Consider the following 20,970-nt stretch of genomic DNA (forward strand, 5'->3'; position numbering starts at 1 on the left):
GTTTCCTAGTCCCAAGTCCCATTTCTCCAAGGTTAGTCACATCATCACATTGCATCGTACCACCAATGGGTGGTAGAGACTTGATGTGATATCATTTCAAGGCACAATTGAGGTTTTTGGGGTTTTTTTTGTTTTTTGTTTTTTTTTTTTTAAGCATGGTATGCACTAACACGTTCAACATCATCTGATTTCAGAATTAAAGTAGGGCTAGGCCTAGTTAGTGCTTGGATGGAACGAGATTAACAAGGATGGCCACTCTGGGCTAGCAAAGTCATGATCTTGAAGGAGAACCATTGCTTTACTAAACCAACATAAGCTCTAACTACTCTCTAAGTACCTGTCACACCCATCATCAAGGAAACCTCTTTTTGACATGCAAAGACCATTAGAGAAAACCACAGTCAATGCAGAATCATGGAGCCCAGTCCCAGGAATACATCTATAAACACACTCCCATGCCTAAGGCTAGAGAGCATTGGGGAAGACAGGGTGGACAGACTTAAGAGCCAGAGGGGACCAGGGAGTTTACTGTGAAATTATATCTCCTGGTAACGTCAGAAGCTACACCCATAAAGGCTTGCCAAGATGACTGCATAAACATGAGCTGAACAAGGACCTTCTAAAGTGGACGGCCTCAACCCTACACAAAGAACAAAAGGGGGCAAAGGGATGCTCAGTGTGGGAGCAATAGTCTTCTCCCGGGAAGAAAGCACCAATTGGTTACCCACTGCCAAATGGTCAGCCCTGAAAACATGCATACGTTATTCAGACCGTGTACTGGCTGGCTTTGTGGTCAACTTGACGCAAGCTGGAGTTATCACAGAGAAAGGAACCTCCCTTGAGGAAATGCTTCCATGAGATCCAGCTATAAGGCATGTTCTCAATTAGTGATCAATGTTGGAGGGTCCAGCCCAGCCCATTGTGGGTGGTGCCATCCCTGGGCTGGTAGTCCTGGGTTCTATAAGAAAGCAGGCTGAGCAAGGCAGGGGAAGCAAGCCAGTAAGCAGCATTCCTCCATGGCTTCTGAGTCAGCTCCTGCCTCCAGGTTCCTGCCCTGACTTCCTTTGGTGATGAACAGCAATGTGGAAGTGTAAGCTGAATAAACCCTTTCCTCCCCAACTTGCTTCTTGGTCATGTCTTGTGCCAGAATACAAACCCTGACTAAGACAGAACAAGTAGGTTATATTAGGATTACATATGTATATACATATACATCATGTTGTATATATATGTATATACACACATACATATATATATATACACACATACACATATACACATGTGACAAAACTATTTTAAAAAGCCATGAACTTTTAAGCAAGTAAGGAGGTATGCATGGGAGGATTTATACAGTTGGATTTGTGTCCTGTGAGGTAGCACATGCCTATAACTCTGACATCTAAGAAGCGAAGGTAGGAGGATCAGAAATTCAAGAACGTCTTTGGCTACACAGAAAGTCTGAGGCCAGCCTGGGCTAAATGAGACCCTGTTTCAGAAACAAACAAATCAAACATAAATCATGTCCCAAGTAGAAGCTGATCAGAAGTCACGGAAGCAGAGTCACGAGGTCATGCCCACGGGAGTACACTTGGAGGGCTGCCTTTGTGTCCCGAGCTAGCCTAGGTTGGTCCCCTTCAGGGTTGTAAGGAGCAGGGCATCTCATCCCTCAGTAGCATTGCTGTATCTGCCCTGTTGTTGTCGTGAAGACGAGCCTCAGACCTCCTTTCTCAGAAGGAACAATGATGACCATTCACAGCTCCCTGAACCTCCCTGAGCCTTAATTTTCTCCCCCTGTAAAATGCAGATGAGAATGATGCCTAGGGACTTTGTTTTGAAGATAAAAATAAATTATACACGTGGAACCATGTTATGAACCGCGGCGCTGCTTACCCACGGCAGTTATTATGATGGTTGCTCTCGGGCTCAGCTTCCTGTTGATTTATTCATTTGTTTGTTGATTTTTCCACAGGCCCAGGAAAAAGAATTAAGGGTTGCTTTATAGGGCAGGGGGTGGCAGGCAAAGGAAAGAGAGCAGGGCAAATTGTTGGGACTCTGCAGCTCTCCTGCTGGGACCACAGCAGAAGTTGCCACAAGGGTTAACTACAGCCAAGCGCTTGTGGCTCAGCTCAGGCACTGAAGGTCATAGGCATGCTGTCTCAGACCTATGACAAAAGACACTTCGGTGTCCCGGGCCGGAAGCACTGCAGAAGGGGAGCTGTTTCATGAAAAATCTCACTAGAAAAATCTCACCCAAACCCTGGGAATGCCAGTTTTAAACAGATAATTGCTTTCAAACATGGCTTGACGTAGGTAAACCTTTGCAAAAAAAAAAAAAAAAAAGGTCAGGCGCTGTATCATTTGGAAAAGAGGGTTTACATGGTGGCTTTACTTGTCTGTCAATCAAATATTGAACCAACCTTTCAGAAAGGAAATAGACAAAAATCCAAAAGAGTTTGTGGGGAAAGTGGCGTGCGCATGCGTTGCGGGTCTGGGTGCTTTGACCCTCGTTCATTTCACCCAATAGAGAATGGGAGTTCTTTATATTTTTACCAATATGTGAGATGGCTAAATTTTTGTTTTCTCGTGTCCAGCTTCCCACAATTACAAAGTTCTAACCAGTCCATCCCGGCGATGGAGTCTTTAAACCGGTCGCAGGCTATTTTCCCCAGAACTATAGCAAACAGTTCTCCCTGTTGGTAAAGTGTCTAAAAGCAAAGGAGTTCATTCTGAACCAAGTGCGACTGTGGCTTGAGAGCCTAGGTTGAGGAAAGAAGACGCTGGAGGCCACTAAACATAAATATGTTTGAGTCTGAAGTGGAAGGCAGTTTGCTTCCAAAACCAGCTTCTTGGTGAGTTCAAATAGCCCCTGACAGTTCACTGGTAGAATAATTAAAACCTTGTGGAGTGTTTAACATGAAGTGTGGCTTTTCCCTGGGGATTTCAGTTCACACCCGAGATGCAGGAATTCCACTCTTAGCTATTTATCCAAGGGGAATAAATGAAAGGGCTCCAAAAAGGCAAAGGAAAGATTGTTTATGACAGTTTTATTCCTAACAGCCTCCAACTGGAAAAAAACTAAAAATCAAAACAACAACAAGACAAAACCCCAAACAACAAAACAAAACAAAAACTCAAACAACCCAACCAAACAAACAAAAAATACACCTGTAGAAAAATGATTTATCAGTTCCAGCATGGATTTTAAAAATGGAGTAAGGGGACTAAGAGACCAGGAGAGATAGCTCAATGGGTAAAAACAAATTAGATCACTGGCGCACATTTTTGGTTTTGAAGCTGGTTATGGGCACATGTGCCTGTAGCCCCAGCATTGGCGATTCCACGAGCTTGCTGCCACCCAGCCTTGAGGTTCTGTGGGGAGAGACTCCATCACACACTTCTCTGGTTGCAATATGTTTATATGCGCTCTAATTTCCTTTGTTCTGGGTCTTTCCCAAGCTCCTGCTTTCTTTCTGGCCCCTGAACTCTTGAGACCTAGGAGAACTGAGCCTTGTGGAGTTCTCTTTCTATATGCAATATTAAAGGCACGGATGTTGAGAAGAATAAAGCGTTTACAGGGCTTTGGCGGTACCACATCCCTTGTTACAATGTATACAAATGCCTGTAATTCTGGGCTGCCTGTGCAAAGGTCTGTGGCCTTCCTTCCATCCTGACTGAGGCCCTCACAGGCACAGACGAAGCAGGGGCTAGGGCCCTCAGCTAGAGGCTTTTTAGTAATAAGTTTCCTCAACTTATTAACTTAAGTTTAACAACAGAAAACTGTTCATGCTATGTTGTTTAACTCTTTGCTTAAGGAGGTTATTAAATAGTACTAGGTGTTTTAAATGTTATATGTATATACATACACATAATAAGTTATATTGCATATTGCATTTTGCTATACCAGATTATCGTAATTATTTTTCATGGCCAAAAAGAACACCAGGAGTCTCTCTCAAGATCTTTACCAAAGTTTCCTTTTAGCAGACAACTGGGAAATATCTCATTTTACTGACTTAGGTTGGGTGTCCTTCTTTTAAAAGAATTATTTATTTTATTAGTGTTTTGTTTGCATGTATGCTTGTGTATCACATGTATGTGCCTTGTGCAAAGATAAGCCAGTAGAGGGCTTTGGGTCCCCTGGACCTGGAGTTATAGATGGTTATGAGCTGCCCTGTGGATGCTGGGAACCTAAATCCAGTTCTGTGCAAGAGAAGTTAAGTGCTCTTAACACCCAAGACATCTCTCTGGCCACAGGTCATCTTTATTATTATTACTATTTATTATTACTAATATTATTATTATTAAATATCTGAACTTCACCTTCTCTGAACTCCCTGCTGATATCTTTTGATCCCTTTACACTGCATTAACAGCTTTTTTTCTAATTTTAAAATAATGTTCTTTTTAGACATTTTATTTCTGGTCTGTTGGGGGCGGGGGGCATGTGAGCCATGGCAAACAGTGGAGGTGAGAGGACAATTTTGTGAAGTTCTCTTCATCCCCCCTCACCTGGATCTCAGAGATCAAATTTTGGTCCTCAGATTTGCATCAGTGGGTAGCAAATACTTTTATACACTGAACCTTTGTGCAGGACTGAAAAATAAGATTTCTTAATATATTACAGTCTAGAGAAGTAATATTTCTTAATATATTATAGAGCTGTAAGGAAGAAGGAAACAGGAGGAAAAATACCAAAAAAAAGAAGAAATTTTGTAGCGAAAGATTAAATATTAAAACATAGTAATTATCAAGTATCCTGCAAAAACTTCATTTAGCTGATGAAAAGAAACGTTGCTTTCAAATTTGTTAGAAATTTAAGAAATCCTGCTTGTTCTGAAAAGTTTGGCCACATCTTATCCCACCAACCTCAGCCAGTATAGGGCTTCCCTGGATCAAGAGCATCTTCCAGAATTCCATCCCCTTTGGTGGATGGGGAAGTGGGATAACCAATCACAAGTCTTCTTACTTCTTGGGTTTAAGTTGGGGATAAAGGCTAGACTCTGAGTTTTGATGGAGTTGAACTAGAGGGAAAAAATAGCTTCATGACCTGTGAACATGTTTATAAGTCGCATGTTTAATGTTTACGTTTGTTCACATTGTCACATGTTTAAGTTCGTTCACATTCATATATAAGTCACATGTTTAATCTCATGATTTCCCCCCTACCTCAGCACAAAAGGGGAAATAGCTTCATGACCTATGTGCCCCTTTGCCTACCTCCCGTCCTTCTCGTCACCTACTCTCAGTCTCTTTGTCTCTGTTCTGAATTTTAGGCTCCACTCACTGTTCCACAATTCCTTTCCAAATCTGCTTCAGTCTAAGCGTTGTCTGAACATTATACAAAAGTAAAACCCAAAATCCATCCTTTCCTCTTCAAGTTTGATAACGCTGTCCTTCTGGGTGTTCAACAATGAAAACCTGAAATACTAAATCAACAATAAGATGGGCGAAAATGAACAGCCCACATTTAGCCTTGCCCTCCAGGGGAAGGCAGAGCCCGGGGGACAACAGGACCACTCTAAAAAGACCCTACAAGGATGGCAAATTGTTTGTCTTCCTCAGTAGGGCAGTAATTGATACACCAGGGTTTGGACTCTTAAGTTCGTTCACATTCTTCAATGAGAAGTAGGTGTGTGTACATGTGCACGAGAGCAGGTAGGTGGATGGGTGTGGTCCCGGGTGGGTGTGGTTCCCATGCGTAAGGAAACTCAGATGGCCAGAATTCCTGGCCACTCCAGATGATAGAACAACTGGAATATTGTTGAGCAATATTAATATTAATTAATTGAGCAAAGGAGACCTTCATGAGTGACCAAGACTGTCTCTGGAGAGGTCAGTCTTCCCAAACTCATTCAGCCCAGCTCCAGCCATTTTTTTTTCCTTTTTTAATTTTTCTTTCTTTTTTTTTTTTTTTATTCTTTTTTTGTTTTTTTTGAGACAGGGTTTCTCTGTGTAGCTCTGGCTGTCCTGGAACTGACTTTGTAGACCAGGCTAGCCTTGAACTCAGAAATCTGCCTACCTCTGCCTCCCAAGTTATGGGATTAAAGGTGTGTGCCACCACTGCCCGGCACCACTGGCCACCATTGTCAGGTCTTATGGAGTAAATCTAAGGATCCATAGTCCATAGCTCCTGATATTGGAATGACCGAAATGAGAGGCACACTAATAACACTTACATTCAGCTTTATCGTGTCCCACTAAGCAAATCCTTTCTTCAGTGCTCTAACGTCTTTTCAAAATGTTCTATTTTTCTGTCAATGCTAGTTTGTCTGGCCACGAATAAATAGAAAAATCGAACTCTGTTTAATGTCTCCTCCATTATTAGCAAAGAAGTCTCCATCACACCTGGGTCCATCCACACATTTGGCTTGCACTCCCTAATGTGACTTAACTTTAAAACATATCCCTGGGGAGCTGGAGAGATGGCCACTCTTGAGGAAGACCTACGTCTGAGTCCCAGCATTGTATGGTGGCTCATGACGGTCTGTAACTCCAGGTCCAGGAGATCTGTCATCTTCTTCCAACCTCCACGAGGACAAGGCATTCATGAGGTACACCCCCATACATGCAGCCAAAGCACTCTGGCACATGAAATAAACATTAGATACAATCTTTAAAAAAAATAAAAGCAACACATATCCCTAAAGTCCTCCTACAGGTCTCAAGTCCCAGAAGATGGACCCTCCCACTAATTATGGCATCACCATGAAGACCCGCCCTTTCCCCAGCTTCTCTCTTGAGTCTCTCCTGCCTTATATGGGCATCTGGGTGAAACTAAGACAAAGCCTCTGCTTCCATGGCACAGTGGTCTCTTGCCTTCCTGCATTCTTCACTAAGGAATACAACTCCCTCATCCCAGGATACTGTTTTATTTTGGTTCCTCCCTCCCCCAACTGGGCAGACATAATGATGGCTTGTCCCTCTTCTCCATCCAGTAATATTCTTCTCTGCATTTTCAGTCCCTACCACCTTTAATGGCTAATCAGACTTGTTTCTTTCAGATTTCAACAGACGTCCTAGTAACTCCTGGGTAACATCTCCAGATGGGTTTCGCTTGCTTTCTGGTTTTAACTCTGGTTTGTGATTTCAGCCCTTGCTCACTCTGTGACCTTCTGGCATGATTGGTATCTTTCAGATTGCAGGCCCTTAAGCTACAGAGGAAATTATCTGAGGTGTATCAACCATGACCATCAACAGCAACACCTATCTCTAAATGATGTCACCGTTTGGCCTTTTTGACCTCTTGCAATAGCTACTCCCTCTCCTCAAACTTGTCTTTTTTTTTTTTTAAAGATATATTTATTATTTATTTATTTATTATAAGTACACTGTAGCTGTCTTCAGACACACCAGGAGAGGGCATCAGATCTCATTATGGATGGTTGTAATCCACCATGTGGTTGCTGGGATTTGAACTCAGGATCTTTGGAAGAGCAATCGGTGCTCTTACCCGCTGAGCCATCTCACCAGCCCCCCAAACTTAAGTCTTAATGGTTTTACAGCCTATATCAGACCAGCAATGCCAATTAGGGCCATCTGGTACTCCCACAATCTCAGCCCAAAATAGCTTCAAAAGACATTTTCCTCCCCTGTAATGATTGGACCTTGCTGAAGAAATTCAGGGACAAAAGGCAAAACGTTGAAGCAAAACTTGTACACTTTCTTTCTCTCGCTCTCGCTCTCGCTCTCTCTCTTTCTTTGGTTTTTTTCAAGACAGGGTTTCTCTGTACAGCCCTGGCTGTCCTGGAACTCACTCTGTAGACCAGGCTGGCCTCAAACTCAGAAATCCGCCTGCCTCTGCCTCCCAAGTGCTAGGATTAAAGGCATGAGCCACCACCTCCCGGGTGGACCCCTTATGTCTTACACAAATATTTGGACCCTAACCTCAGATGACCAATAATGCCTTATACAAAAAAGTCCAAGCTTCCACACCTATGCTTAAAACACCTGTGCTAAAATAATGGAATGTTGGATTGGAGCCCACAGACGTTCCATGAAAATAAGTTCAGATAAGTTCTTCCTCAGGTGCTATAAAAGAAATCCTGCCAGTCAGTGGCGCAGTACCTACCTACTCTGAGAACACAGCTGCTTCCCGTCTGAATACAAATGATGGAAGAAAGCTGGAGGGGTAGGGGATCCCTGAAAAACAGGGTTCATAGACGCTGGGTGGGTCTGCCCACGGTGTTCTCAGTGTATACATTCCTAAGGGTTTTATTTCTTCTGACAATGTGGAAATGAAATCATATGCATGCTAGCAGAAACGTTTGTCACACTTGTCATAGTGTGACATCTTTTCTTCTCAGCTTTTCCATCTGGGCAATAAAAATGGCGCCCCGGCCTTGCTCTGGCCATCTTCCTGTTTTCTTCCCAGTCCGGATGTTAATGGGTCAGCGTTCAACTTGAGCGAAGAAAGCTTTGTCTGGGTAAAAGACACATCATGGAGTCCCAGTGTCACTGCCAAAGAATGGAACCTTGGAGAATGACACAGGTGTCCCTGAAATGTGAGTTCATGCTCCTTGGGTAGGGCATCTCTCTGAGCATGCGGGAATTTTGTTAACATTCAATCCTAACCTTTTATCTCCAGGAGAGTTTTAAGAGTACGTGCCCTACTTTTATAATAATTCTTAATTTTACAATCTTCCAGGTTCCTACCACATCCGGTGCTGCACCCAACATTTTACATAGACTGTTGTTGCTTGTGACTCCGACCAAGACCCTTGGGGGTAAGAGGGGCAGACACAGACTCGTGAGTCAAGGAAGTGGCAAAAGCAGACTCATTTATTGCAGGCACTGGGCAAACCTTTAGACCTACCTCCCAGCATCTCATTGGTCCTCAAGTAGCCAGATGTGGTGCTGTCTCACGGCTTGCTCCATCGCCTGATACAGCAGTCTCTAATCATGCAGGCAGATTCTAAGTTGGCGCAGGATAAAGTATCAGTGGCGCTGTAGTAAACTTGGCTCAACCCGGAGAATACAGATTGACAATAGATCATTGCAATAACATGAGGTTTATTGATCCATGTACGTGGGGCTGCCCATCCTGGGGGGGGGGGTCAACCTCGAACTCAGAAACTTTCCAGAGGGTAGATTTCTGCAACAGGGCTAGCTGGCTTACTCTGGTTGGTGGAACACAGGACAAAGGATTTCATCAGGCATTGGTTGGCTTCCTCAGGGGGCTGTTCTTAGCTTAGTCAGCCAACTTCCCTATCCAGCTCTGCACCTGGTCTTGAAAAGTCTCTGGGAAGGGGCTAAGTAACTAGGTGGGGGGGGGGATTGTTGGCACCAACGTCAGGGTGACAGTTTGTGGTCTTTTTCGAAATTCACCACAGGGAGGAGTTGGGAGGTTCTTCCAAGAATTGCTAATCCTGTTTTCGTGGACCTTAACGTCATTGTGAACACCAGTTATTTTTGTTTTGGCCTTACTTAGCTTAATCAGAATGGCCTGGTCATTCTGTCTCAACATTCTGACCACCAGAACTTTGTTTTTACAGCATGTCCTTGGCTTTCTCTGAAACACAACTTCTCAGTGTCTGAAGCTGCTGCTTATAGGGGCTGGAATATGGCTCTCTTATTTTACTGTGAAACTTTATTTCTACATTCCTAGAACCTTGTTTCTACATTTTTGTTTTTTCACTTTATTACTTCAGCACATGCTTTGAATTCAAATAGAGAGGTGAAATTACTTCCAAAGACCCGATCTGAAGCTACCTCTCCTTCAGTGCTTGAGGTCAAGTGTCTTTGTTGAAGTCACATCAGATATCCTCAGCCTGTCTGTCTTATTCAGTGTTCCTTTAGCTGGGTTGAATGTGCTTTCAATATTACATGTGAGTGCGTTACAGAATTAACTTTTGTTTTTTGGGTTATTTTTGTTGTTGTTTTTTGTTTGTTTGTTTGTTTTTTCGAGACAGAGTTTCTCTGTATAGCCCTGGCTGTCCTGGAACTCACTTTGTAGACCAGGCTGGCCTTAAACTCAGAAGTCCGCCTGCCTCTGCAAGTGCTGGGATTAAAGGTGTGCACCACCACTGCCTGGCCAGAATTAACTTTTAAAATGGGGAGAACGTTGACAGAAGCAGGTGGGTGTCTGCTGAGAATGGAGAACACGTTCCTTCTCCCATTTGATTTATATTTGAAAATATTATAGCGAAGGTGTTCTGACTTACTTGGTGGACCTGGGTTTGAGGCCAATCAGGTTTCAAGAGAGAATAAAAACAAACACACTACTCTTAGTTTTCTATCTTTCCTTCCTTCCTTCCTTCCTTCCTTCCTTCTTTTCTTTCCTTCCTTCCTTCTTTCCTTCTTTCCTTCCTTCCTTCTTTCTTTTCTTCTTTCCTTCCTTCTTTCTTTCCTTCCTTCCTTCCTTCCTTCCTTCCTTCCTTCCTTCCTTCCTTTCTTTAGACAGGGTTTTGCACATTGCCTATAGTGGTCTCAAACTCATGATTAACCAGCCTCAAGCTCTAACTGGGAGGCCTCACAGACATAGGTCACCTTGCCCGGCTCCACACTACACTTTTAATGTCCTGGCAATCCCGAATTAAAGGTCCTGGCCTGCATCTACTTTAAAACATGCTCCTTTTCAGTTCAGGCATTACCAAAATGTTAGTTCTAAGAGGTGAGCCCTTTAACGTGTAATCAGGCCATTAGGGCTGGTACCACATGAATGGGAACGAGGGCAATAGAGACAGGTCTATGTACCATTCATCCTCTCAGAAGGACACAGGACACAGCAACACAGTGCCATGCTAGAAGTGGACAGCAGTCCCTCTTACACAAGCGACCCTCTTGAACTCCTCCCTCTTGGGCTTCCAGCCTCCAGAAGTCTGAGAAATTGACTTCTGGTTTTTGTAAATTACTAAGCCAGGCTGGGAAAAATGCCTCTGTGTTAGGCACTACGGTGACTCCACAGCAAACTCTGAATCAGATTCCTCAGATGATGGTATTCAGCCTTTGGCTGTGAGATGCATAGATGAATATAACAACTAGCATAAGCCTCAACCAGACCAAAAGTTTAATAAATTCAGCAGAGCTTTCAGCCACAGCAGCCATCTTGCAGTAACTCGCCAAAATGACAAACACAAAGGGAAAGAGGAGAGGCACCCGATATATGTTCTCTAGGCCTTTTAGGAAACATGGAGTTGTTCCTTTGGCCACATACATGTGGATCTACAAGAAGGGTGATATTGTAGACATCAAGGGAATGGGCACTGTTCAAAAAGGAATGCCCCATAAGTGTTACCATGGCAAAACCGGAAGAGTCTACAATGTCACCCAGCATGCCATGGGCATCATTGTAAACAAGCAAGTTAAGGGCAAGATTCTAGCCAAGAGGATCAACGTGCGGATGGAGCACATCAAGCACTCCAAGAGCAGAGCCAGCTTCCTGAAGCGGGTGAAGGAGAACGATCAGGAGAAAAAGGAAGCCAAAGAGAAGGGCGCCTGAGTTCAGCTGAAGCGCTAGCCTGAGCCGCCCAGAGAAGCGCACTTTGTGAGGACCAACGGAAAAGAGCCTGAGCTGTTGGAGCCCTTCCTTCTTTCCTTCCTTCCTTCCTTCCTTCCTTCCTTCCTTCCTTCCTGTCTGTCCTTCCTTTCTTTCTTCCTTTCTCTCTTTCTCTCTCTCTTTCTTTCTTCCTTCCTTCCTTCCTTCCTTCCTTCCTTTCTTTTCTTTCTTTCTTTCTTTCTTTCTTTCTTTCTTTCTTTCTTTCTTTCTTTTGAGAACAAGACAGGTTCTCACTTGCCTTAGAACTCACAGAGAGCCTAGCAATGGTGGCACATGTCATGAATCCCAGCACTTGGGAGGCAGAGGCCAGCCTGGTCTACAGAGTGAGTTCCAGGACAGCCAGGAACAAAGAAACCTTGTCTCGAAAAAAACAAAAAACAAAACAAAACAAAACAAGCAAACAAACAAACAAACAAAAAAACAAACTCACAGAGATCCACTTGTCTCTGCCTTACAAGCACTGAGATTAAAAGCATGTGCCACACGATAATGGTACAACACTAACCGAAAGAAATTTAGGGTGGGAAGGATTTATTTGGCTTATGTTTCTAAGCCACAGTCCTCAGGATTGTGACCACGTGACCAGTCAGAGCCATCGCTCCAGCCCCCAAAATGGAAATCTTAAAAAAGAAAAAGACAGGGCTGGAGAGATGTCTCAGCAGTTAAGAGCACTGATTGCAGCTGGGCAGTGGTGGCACACACCTTTAATCCCAGCACTTGGGAGGCAGAGGCAGAAGGACTTCTGAGTTCAAGGCCAGCCTGGTATAGAGAGTGAGTTACAGGACAGCCAGGGCTACACAGAGAAAACCTGTCTTGAAAAACCAAAAACCAAAAAAAAAAAAAAAAAAAAAAAAAAAAAAAAAAAAAAAAAAAAAAGAGCACTGATTGCTCTTCTGAAGGTCCTGAGTTCAAATCCTAGCAACCACATTATGGCTCACAACCATCCATAATGAGATCTGACACGCTCTTCTGGTATGTCTAAAGACAGCTACAGTGTTCGTACATATAATAAATAAATCTTTGGGCCGGAGGGAGCAGAGGTCCTGAGTTAATTCCCAACAACCACATGATGGCTCACAACCATCTGTACAGCTACAGTGTGCTCATATAATAAAATAAATAAATCTTTTTAAAAAAAGAAAGAAAGAAAAAAAAAACAGATACCAGGTAGTGGTTGCTGCTGCAGCAGTGGCAGCAGAGGTGGTGGGGGCAGCAGGGGCAGCAGCAGCACTCGCCTTTAAGTCCAGCACTTGAGAAGCAGAGGGAAGTGGATCTCTATGAGTGCAAAGCCAGTCTGGTCTACAGAGCAAGTTCCAAGATAGCCTGGGCTAGACAGAGAAACCCTGTCATGAAAAACAAGAACAAAACAAAACAAAACCCAGAAAGAATAGAAAAGCTTTGGAGCAACAGGGTGCTTAAACAAGGCACCCCAGACAAGCTGCTCCCCAGGAGAGAGGGTAGCAGATGGTTCATCCAAGGCATACTCCAGACAACCCCAGAGACCAGCAGTCCAATACAGGATAAAGCCTCAAACCCAGCTGTGGGTCTCCTAAGGAAGTGACTTGTCTGGCAGGACAGGTCCGCACTGAGGAAGAGTCTCCTCAGCCTACAGGCTTGTGGGTCAGAGGCATCTAAAACAGGAATTCCAGCTACTCTGGGGGCCTGGGGACAATTCAGGGAGCTTAAATTCAACCCAACAACTGCAGGATGGGAGATGGTCTTTGGAAGTAACTGTGGAGAGCAGGAAGACCCGATGCTAATGAGCTGGCAAAACACAGGCGGCAGGAGCTGGGTCCAGGCCATCACGTGTATAAGGGATGACAGATGCCCCCTCTACAGTCTGGGAGTTGACTAGCCTTGAGGCTGAGGTTAGTAGGTCAGTCTGTCTTGGCAGTCACTCATCCTTAGCCCCTCCCCTTTAAAAAATGAGTCACACTTAGGACTGGAAACACTGTAAAGCTAAGTGTGCCCAGCAGAGGCCCCTCTACACAAAGAAAAGCTAATAAAGTTAAGAGTCCTGAAAAACACCAGCACAAGTCATAGGGAAGGCCAGACCACACGTCACGGCTACCTATGCTTGGCCCCTCTCTGGTTTACAAAGGACCTGGAAAGAAGTCAGCTTAACAGACCATCATCTTTCTCTTTGCTTTGTCCCCTTGTGTGGATTTTATTTCTTTCTGGTGATATTTCTATTTCATTGTATTTTTAAAAGTTTTATGTTTTTCCGTTTTGTTCCTCTTTCTATATTTAACTAATTTATACATACATCTATTTCCGAATTGGGAATCATTTGTTTTCTTTCTTTTCCTTTTCCTTTCCTTTTCTTTCTTTTTCTTGCACTGCTCTTCAGCCCCCCCCACCTTTCTACTTTAAGGAATATTTTGACTTTAACTTACTGTTTTTCAAAAAAGAAATATTTTCTGTTTTTATTTTTATCCCTTTAGAACACTTGTGTGTGTATGTGTGTATGTGTGTGTGTGTGTTGTGTAATACACACATGCCCATACAAAGGTGTCCACAAAGGCTGGAAGAAGGTACTACATCTCTTGTGATTGTGAGCCACTCAGTGTGGGTGTTGGAATACAAACTTCCAGCTCTTTGCAAGAGCAGCAAGCGCTATTAACTACTAACTCATCTCTTCAGTCCTTTTATTTCTCTTTAGAATTTATCCAATTTTGGTCCTGCATGTTCCCCTTATTGGGAAATCTTTTCTTGCTTTTATCTTTTGATTTATTATAATTTTATACTATCTTGTTCTTTTCTTTCCCCATCATAACATTCTTTTCCACTTCTCTTCTTCAACTTCTCTTAATTACTCTTTCCATTCTTCTAATCACTCCATTTCTGCCTGTTCCCTTTGTCTTATTAATTTACTATTTCTATATTTATAATAGATTAAGGTTTTTATTTTTGAGGCGGAGTTTTGCATAACCCAGGTTAGATTTGAACTTGCTATATAGCTAAGATTGGCCTTGAACTCTTGGCTCTCTTGGCTCACTCTCCTGAATGCTGGGATGACAGACCTGAATCTGGCTTTTAGGTAAATTTTGTCATAGCATACTCTGCATTATTTTGCCATCTGTGTTTTATGGTCATTAGTGATGTATTAATGGACTAAATGTATTTTTACATCTTGTTTGATTAGGTGTTGCTATTGTTTTTTACTCTGAGTGCTAATGGAGACTGAGATCTTGAGAGTAGTCTGCTCAATAAGAAGATTCTCCAAAAACAACCAGAAGAGATGTACAACACAAGACACATGCAAATCACAAAACAGAAACATGAAAATCAAAGGTTCCATAGTCTTTCCAAAAGATTCAACTACTGAATTCAAAGGTACTGAAATGGGGAAAGGCCAAACAATGGGGAGGAAATCAGCAAGGCAGAAGAGACAGTTAGAAAAGTGGGTCACGGGCGGTGGTGGCTCACGCCTTTAATCCCAGCACTTGGGAGTCAGAGGCAGGTGGATTTCTGAGTTTGAGGCCAGCCTGGTCTACAGAGTGAGTTCCAGGACAGCCAAGGCTATACAGAGAAACCCTGTCTCGAAAAAACCAAAAAAAAAAAAAAAAAAAAAAGTGGGTCAGAAAAAATCATCTACACAACTGACAGAGTTGGAAAGGTGGAAGAGGAACTTGAGAAACCATCACCAATAGATGAACCAAACAGACAAAAGAGCCCTGGGGTGAAGGGTGAAATCAAGGAGGTATATTGGTCAAGAAATATAAATGAGCACATTTTCAAGAATTCTAGAAAATAATAAAGACAACAAATATAAGAATCTACAGGACAGACCAAAAAGCTGAGTTTAAGCATGATGAAGCTAATCAACAACAGGAAACAGTAATCCCCAAATCTAGAGAAGGAAGTTACCAGCAGAACACAGAGACATTTAGAGTTCCTAGTCTAAGAAAAGTATTGCGATGGCATTCATGAAAATACCCAAAACAAGGAACCAATATCAAAAGCTGCAGGTAGAAAACACCAATCCACTGGGAAAGGCAGGTATGTCAGGGTAGCATCAGGTCTCTAGTCAGCAGCCCAGAAATCCAGGGAAACATGGGACCATGTGTTTGGAGTCTTGAAAGTAAACAACTGCCCACCAGTGTTGCTGTTTCCAACAAATATATGTTTTAAAACTGATGACAAATAAAGACATTTCAAGATAGGTACAAGCTCAGGCAGTCTATGACCACTAAGTCATCATTGCAGAAGATAATTAAGGGAGTACTATACACAGGAGAAGGAGAAAGTCTTCAATATATCTTATGAGAAGAGAAAGATGAGTGAAGTATGACAAATAAGACTCCATTGTGTTCAGCACAGTAAGTCAGCAAACCAGAAACACCGACAATGGAGAAGGTAGTAAACAATGGTTGAAGCAGACAGAAGAGCAGCCAACTATATGACGGGAACTAGCAAACCTCCCTCAATAATACATCCAAATGTAAATGGCCTCAACTCCAATAAAAGAACAGGATCCAAATATCCATAGTCTCCCAGGAACACCTTTCACTGGCAAAGACACCCAGATAGTGAGAAATCAAAGTGGGCGGTGGTGGTGCATGCCTTTAATTCCAGCACTTGGGAGGCAGAGGCAGGTGGATCTCTGAGTTCGAGGCCAGCCTGGTCTACAGAGTGAGTTCCAGAAGAGCCAGGGCTACACAGAGAAACCCTGCCTGGAAAAACAAACAAAACCAAAAAAACAACAACAAAAAAAGAGAAACCAATGAAGTCCATCTGTCAAGCAATTTGAAGCTTGAAGCAAGTGGGGCTAGCTATTCTGATCTCAGATAAAGTAGACTTTGAACCAAAAGGAGTTAGAAGCTATGAAGAATATAATAGAATGAACAATTCAGGAATATGTAACAATTATCAATACACACACATATGATATATATATATATATATATATATATATATATCAATTAAATGTTGGAACTCATAAAACAACCACTGCTCATAGACACAAGAAGACAATCAATCTCTGGTATAATAGCAGGTGAATTCAGAACTCATCCTTAGATAGCTCATCCAAGTAAACATCAACAAAGACATTTCAAGTTCATCTATCCTACAGCTGAGGTAGCTACAGAATGTTTCATCCAACAGATACATTGTATGTTTTCAACAGTTCATGGAACCCTCCCTAAGCTAGATCACATTCTAGGGTGCCATGGTAGGAGGAGAGCACCAATTCCTGTAGGGTGTCTTATGACCAACCCACAAACATACATATACACATACATATACACACATACACACATACATATACACACATACACACACATACACACACATACACACATACACACACATACACACACATACACACATATACACACATACACACTCACAAACACACACAAACATACACACACATACACACACATTCACACATACACACACACACACACAAACACTGGTGGATACATGCCCTATTCCATACAAATAAACAAACAAGTGCAAAGAAAAAAGAAATAAGCATCTATTTAATAGTAAAAAACCTGCGGGACGATTATTTCCTGGACCAAATAGCTTCTGCTCAGTAAACAAAGTATTAGCAGTGAAGAGACATCATACAGTATGAGAGAGAAAACATCTGTTAACTATACACCAGAGGGGGCTGGTGAGATGGCTCAGCGGGGAAGAGCACCGACTGCTCTTCGGAAGGGCATGAGTTCAAATCCCAGCAACCACATGGTGGCTCACAACTACCTCTAATGAGATCTGATGCCCTCTTCTGGTGCATCTGAAGACAGCTATGGTATACTTACATATAAAAAATAAATAAATCTTCAAAACAAAAAACTATACACCAGAGGTAACATTTAAAATTTACATTTTAGAATCCCCCCAAAAGCATAAAACATAAAACATAAAACCTTCAAGTCATCCAGTTGATAAAGGGGCTAATGAACTCTTGAAGAGGCAGTTCTCAAATAAAGAAACCCAGGTGATGATGGTCAGTAAGCACTTGAAACGTCACAGGGGAGATGCAAGGAAGGGCAGTGCCCTTTGCCCTTGTTCCATACTTCCAAAGAGAGTGGCTGGCAGCCAGCAAAAGCTCAGTAGCATTTGTTGATCACTACATAATCAATATTGTACTTTTTCAAATGGTCATTGACTTCACTGCGCTCTCCCCTGTAACTAATTTTTTCAAATTCTATTTTTGTTTTTTGTTTGGTAGGGGGTTAGTTTTTCGAGACAGGGTTTCTCTGTGTAGCCCTGGCTGTCCTGGAACCCACTCTGTAGACCAGGCTGGCCTCGAACTCAGAGATCTGCCTGCCTCTGCCTCCCAAATGCTGGGATTAAAGACATGCTCCACCACTGCCTGGCTTCAAATCCTATTTTTAATGGTGGTTCTTAAAGGCTTTTACCTCCCTTGTAGCCCATCACCCACCAGAGGAAGTGGAAAAGAAACAATATGGGGGTGGGAGGTGGGGGAAAGTGGACCTGTTTAGGAAGGTTCCTTGGAGCAACTCCCGTCTGTGTAGTCTGGAAATTGGCAGTGCGGGTCAGCAGCAGCAGCTCGATCCACTAGCAAACGCTTCACAGATACACCAGCAGTCCAGTTCAGTGGAGTCAAGATAGCAAACTCAAATCAGCAGCAGTGGCACTAACTAGCAGAGACAGCCAGGCCTAAGCCTTGGCTCGAGTCAGCAGGGGGAATGCCAGAGTTCTTTGTTGTGTCTCTCTCAGGGAAGCAAAGATCAGCAAAGATGCAAAGACTGGAGACCAACAAGTGTTGCACAGCTAGCTCTATAAATAAGCCTAGCTCAGCCTCCATTGAGTCCTATTTATACCCTCTAAACTTCACGTGTCCTCCCTGGGTCTTGCCTCAGGATGTGCGTATGTCTCAGACATCACTCTGCCAGTCAGTTCGAGTCTGAGGAATCGGCAAAAAAGCTGCAGCACACCACCAGAAGGTTTTTTTTTTTGGTGTGTTACTTTCTATGGAGTCCTGGCAAATACAACTCAACTACACAATGTAAGGCAGACCAAGACATGCATGATGTTAGCAAAGAATCTATCATCATGTGTCCTTCCACGTGCTTGCTTTAGCAGAACATCCTTTCACCTGTGTCTGCTTCAGCTAAACGTTCCTTCACGAGTCTGCCTTAGCCTTTTGCCTGTGTCCACTTCAACTAAATGTTCCTTCACGTGTTTGCCCCAGCAAGACACCATCCAACTGACTTTCCAAAGACCTCTGAAGTTTCCACTTCACTTCCCAGTGCTCCCTCTTCAGGAGCACGATGCCTTTTGTATACTTTCCTTGGATGAGAAATCCTACCTACATGTATACATGCTAGGTCCATTACAGAACACACACATCCATGGAGGGAGCCATATCATGACTCCAGGAGGACTTTATTTTCCCTAAAGTTGCTCCTGCAGGCTCATAGCTAGAGTTGCCCATTCTAGTTTCTGTATACCAGTGAAATGTTCATCTCTAAAGGGGAAGGTGCATTTATTTAGTCTGTTGTGTTCTTGGTGGGAATCTATTAGCTAGATTCAAGCTTTGGGCAGAGAACTTTGAGCAGAGAGTGCCCAGGGTTAGAGAGTATCAAGGGTCCCAGAGATCAAGAGCAGGACCATGGAGTGCTAACACAGAAAACAAGCAGAGCATACTTACCAAGTTCAAGCCCTTTGTTTATGCCTTATACACAGGTATATTTGACTTTCTTTAGCGGGGGCTGCTGAGTCCAACTGAGCAGAGGGGTCAGAGGCTCTGGTAAGGTGCTTCATGCATCATTAATACTTAGGGATTGCTACAAAAGTTTTTTAGGGGCAGACCAGGTGTGCTTGACATGATGATAAGCATAACATGATTGATTATTGAGGAATGACTGAATAGCTGATATTGGTAAGTTGACAGATGGGGATAACAATTACTATCACAAAATCAAACACTTGAATTTGCTAATTTAACAATATAGGCTGGGCAATGGTGGCGCACGCCTTTAATCCCAGCACTTGGGAGGCAGAGGCAGGTGGATTTCTGAGTTCGAGGCCAGCCTGGTCTACAGAGTGAGTTCCAGGACAGCCAAGGCTACACAGAGAAACCCTGTCTCAAAAAAAAAAAAAAACCAATATACACACATATATGGGAAAAGCTAAGTATCCTTGAGGGATTCTCCCTTAGCCTGGCTCTCTGGATGACTGGGTGTCTCTGTGTCTCCCTTAGCCTGGCTGTCTGGATGACTGGGTGTCTCTGTGTCTCCCATTGCCTGGCTGTCTGGATGACTGGGTGCCTCTATGTATCTCCCATTACCTGGCTCTGGATGACTGGGTGCCTCTGTATGTCTCCCATTGCCTGGCTGTCTGGATGACTGGGTGCCTCTGTGTCTCCCATTGCCTGGCTCTGGATGACTAGGCGCATCTGTGTTAGCTTTGTTTCTGACATGAATACACCATGGAGGAAAGCTTTATCTCTGATTCATGGTCTCAGGGAGTTTGTGCTAAGGTTGGTTGGTGTCACTGTTTTTAGACTTGTGGCAACTATGGCAAGGCTGAAACACCATGATGGAAAGAAATGGAAATTCTGGAAAGGGGATAGATTAGATAGATAGATAGATAGATAGATAGATAGATAGATAGATAGATAGATAGATAGATAGATACTGACTCTGTATTTCAAAAGCACCCCTCCAGCAACCTACTTCCTTTACTAGTTACTAAGCCCTTTCAACTGTGAATTTATCAATACATTAACTGTTTTATAATATGATATCCTCATGATCCAATTACACCTCAATAGCCACTAGCTGAAGACCAAGCCCAAGGGAAGAGTGTACCTAAGTTCCAGAGACTTTGAGTAGAAAAATTAAGGAAAGTCTGTCTAGAAGAAGAAGGGAAGTGAGGTGACGGGGAGGAAACCTTAGTGAATGAAAAATGATGTGCCTAGGTATGGCTGAGGAGAGGGTTTAGTGTCCGTATAAGGAACAGCACAGCTGCAGGTATCTGGAAGAGTCCAAACTGAACATGGCCAGAATACTGACCAGTATAAAAGGAGGTGGGGCAGGGAGAACAAGAGAAGGGAGGAGAGAGGAAAAAAGAGACAGAGACGGAGGCTAAGAGGCCAGGACTGAGCTAGGAGACCACAAGCCCCAAAGAGGGCAAGTAGCTAAAATGGTTGAGTCCTACAGGGAAGAGAAGCTGAGGGAAGGAAAGGAAACCTCGGGGGCTGGAAAGGCTTAGGGTAGGGGGCAGGGTATGCCAGCCAGGACAGTTCTGATGTTGGGAACCATGAGAGCCCTGAGATAAATATCCTGCCCCAGTTAATTGAGAACCTGGAGATTAACATCCTGCCTGACAATCACAAGGATCCGGCTTGGCCCTGGGAAAAGAACATTCACGGAAATCCACCCCCTCTCCACCTGTCATCCACCCCCTCCTCACCTGTCATAGCGGAGCTCAACCCCAGAAGATTTTGTAACCCTCCATCTCCCTCCTTCCTCTCCCCCTCCCCTCCAAGA

General features: G+C 43.3%; 1 long non-coding RNA gene and 1 pseudogene across 1 annotated transcript; both read left to right on the forward strand.

Annotated features, from left to right (window-relative positions):
* Positions 1-6,804: 6,804 nt before the first annotated feature.
* Positions 6,805-8,998, forward strand: LOC116089133. Its single transcript, XR_004118174.1, has 3 exons — positions 6,805-6,934; positions 8,304-8,501; positions 8,645-8,998. It is a non-coding gene; the product is annotated as an uncharacterized LOC116089133 (long non-coding RNA).
* Positions 8,999-11,040: 2,042 nt separating this feature from the next.
* Positions 11,041-18,085, forward strand: LOC116089418 (annotated as a pseudogene).
* Positions 18,086-20,970: the final 2,885 nt, after the last annotated feature.

Source organism: Mastomys coucha, unplaced genomic scaffold (genome assembly GCF_008632895.1).
Source record: "Mastomys coucha isolate ucsf_1 unplaced genomic scaffold, UCSF_Mcou_1 pScaffold14, whole genome shotgun sequence".
NCBI lineage: Eukaryota > Metazoa > Chordata > Mammalia > Rodentia > Muridae > Mastomys > Mastomys coucha.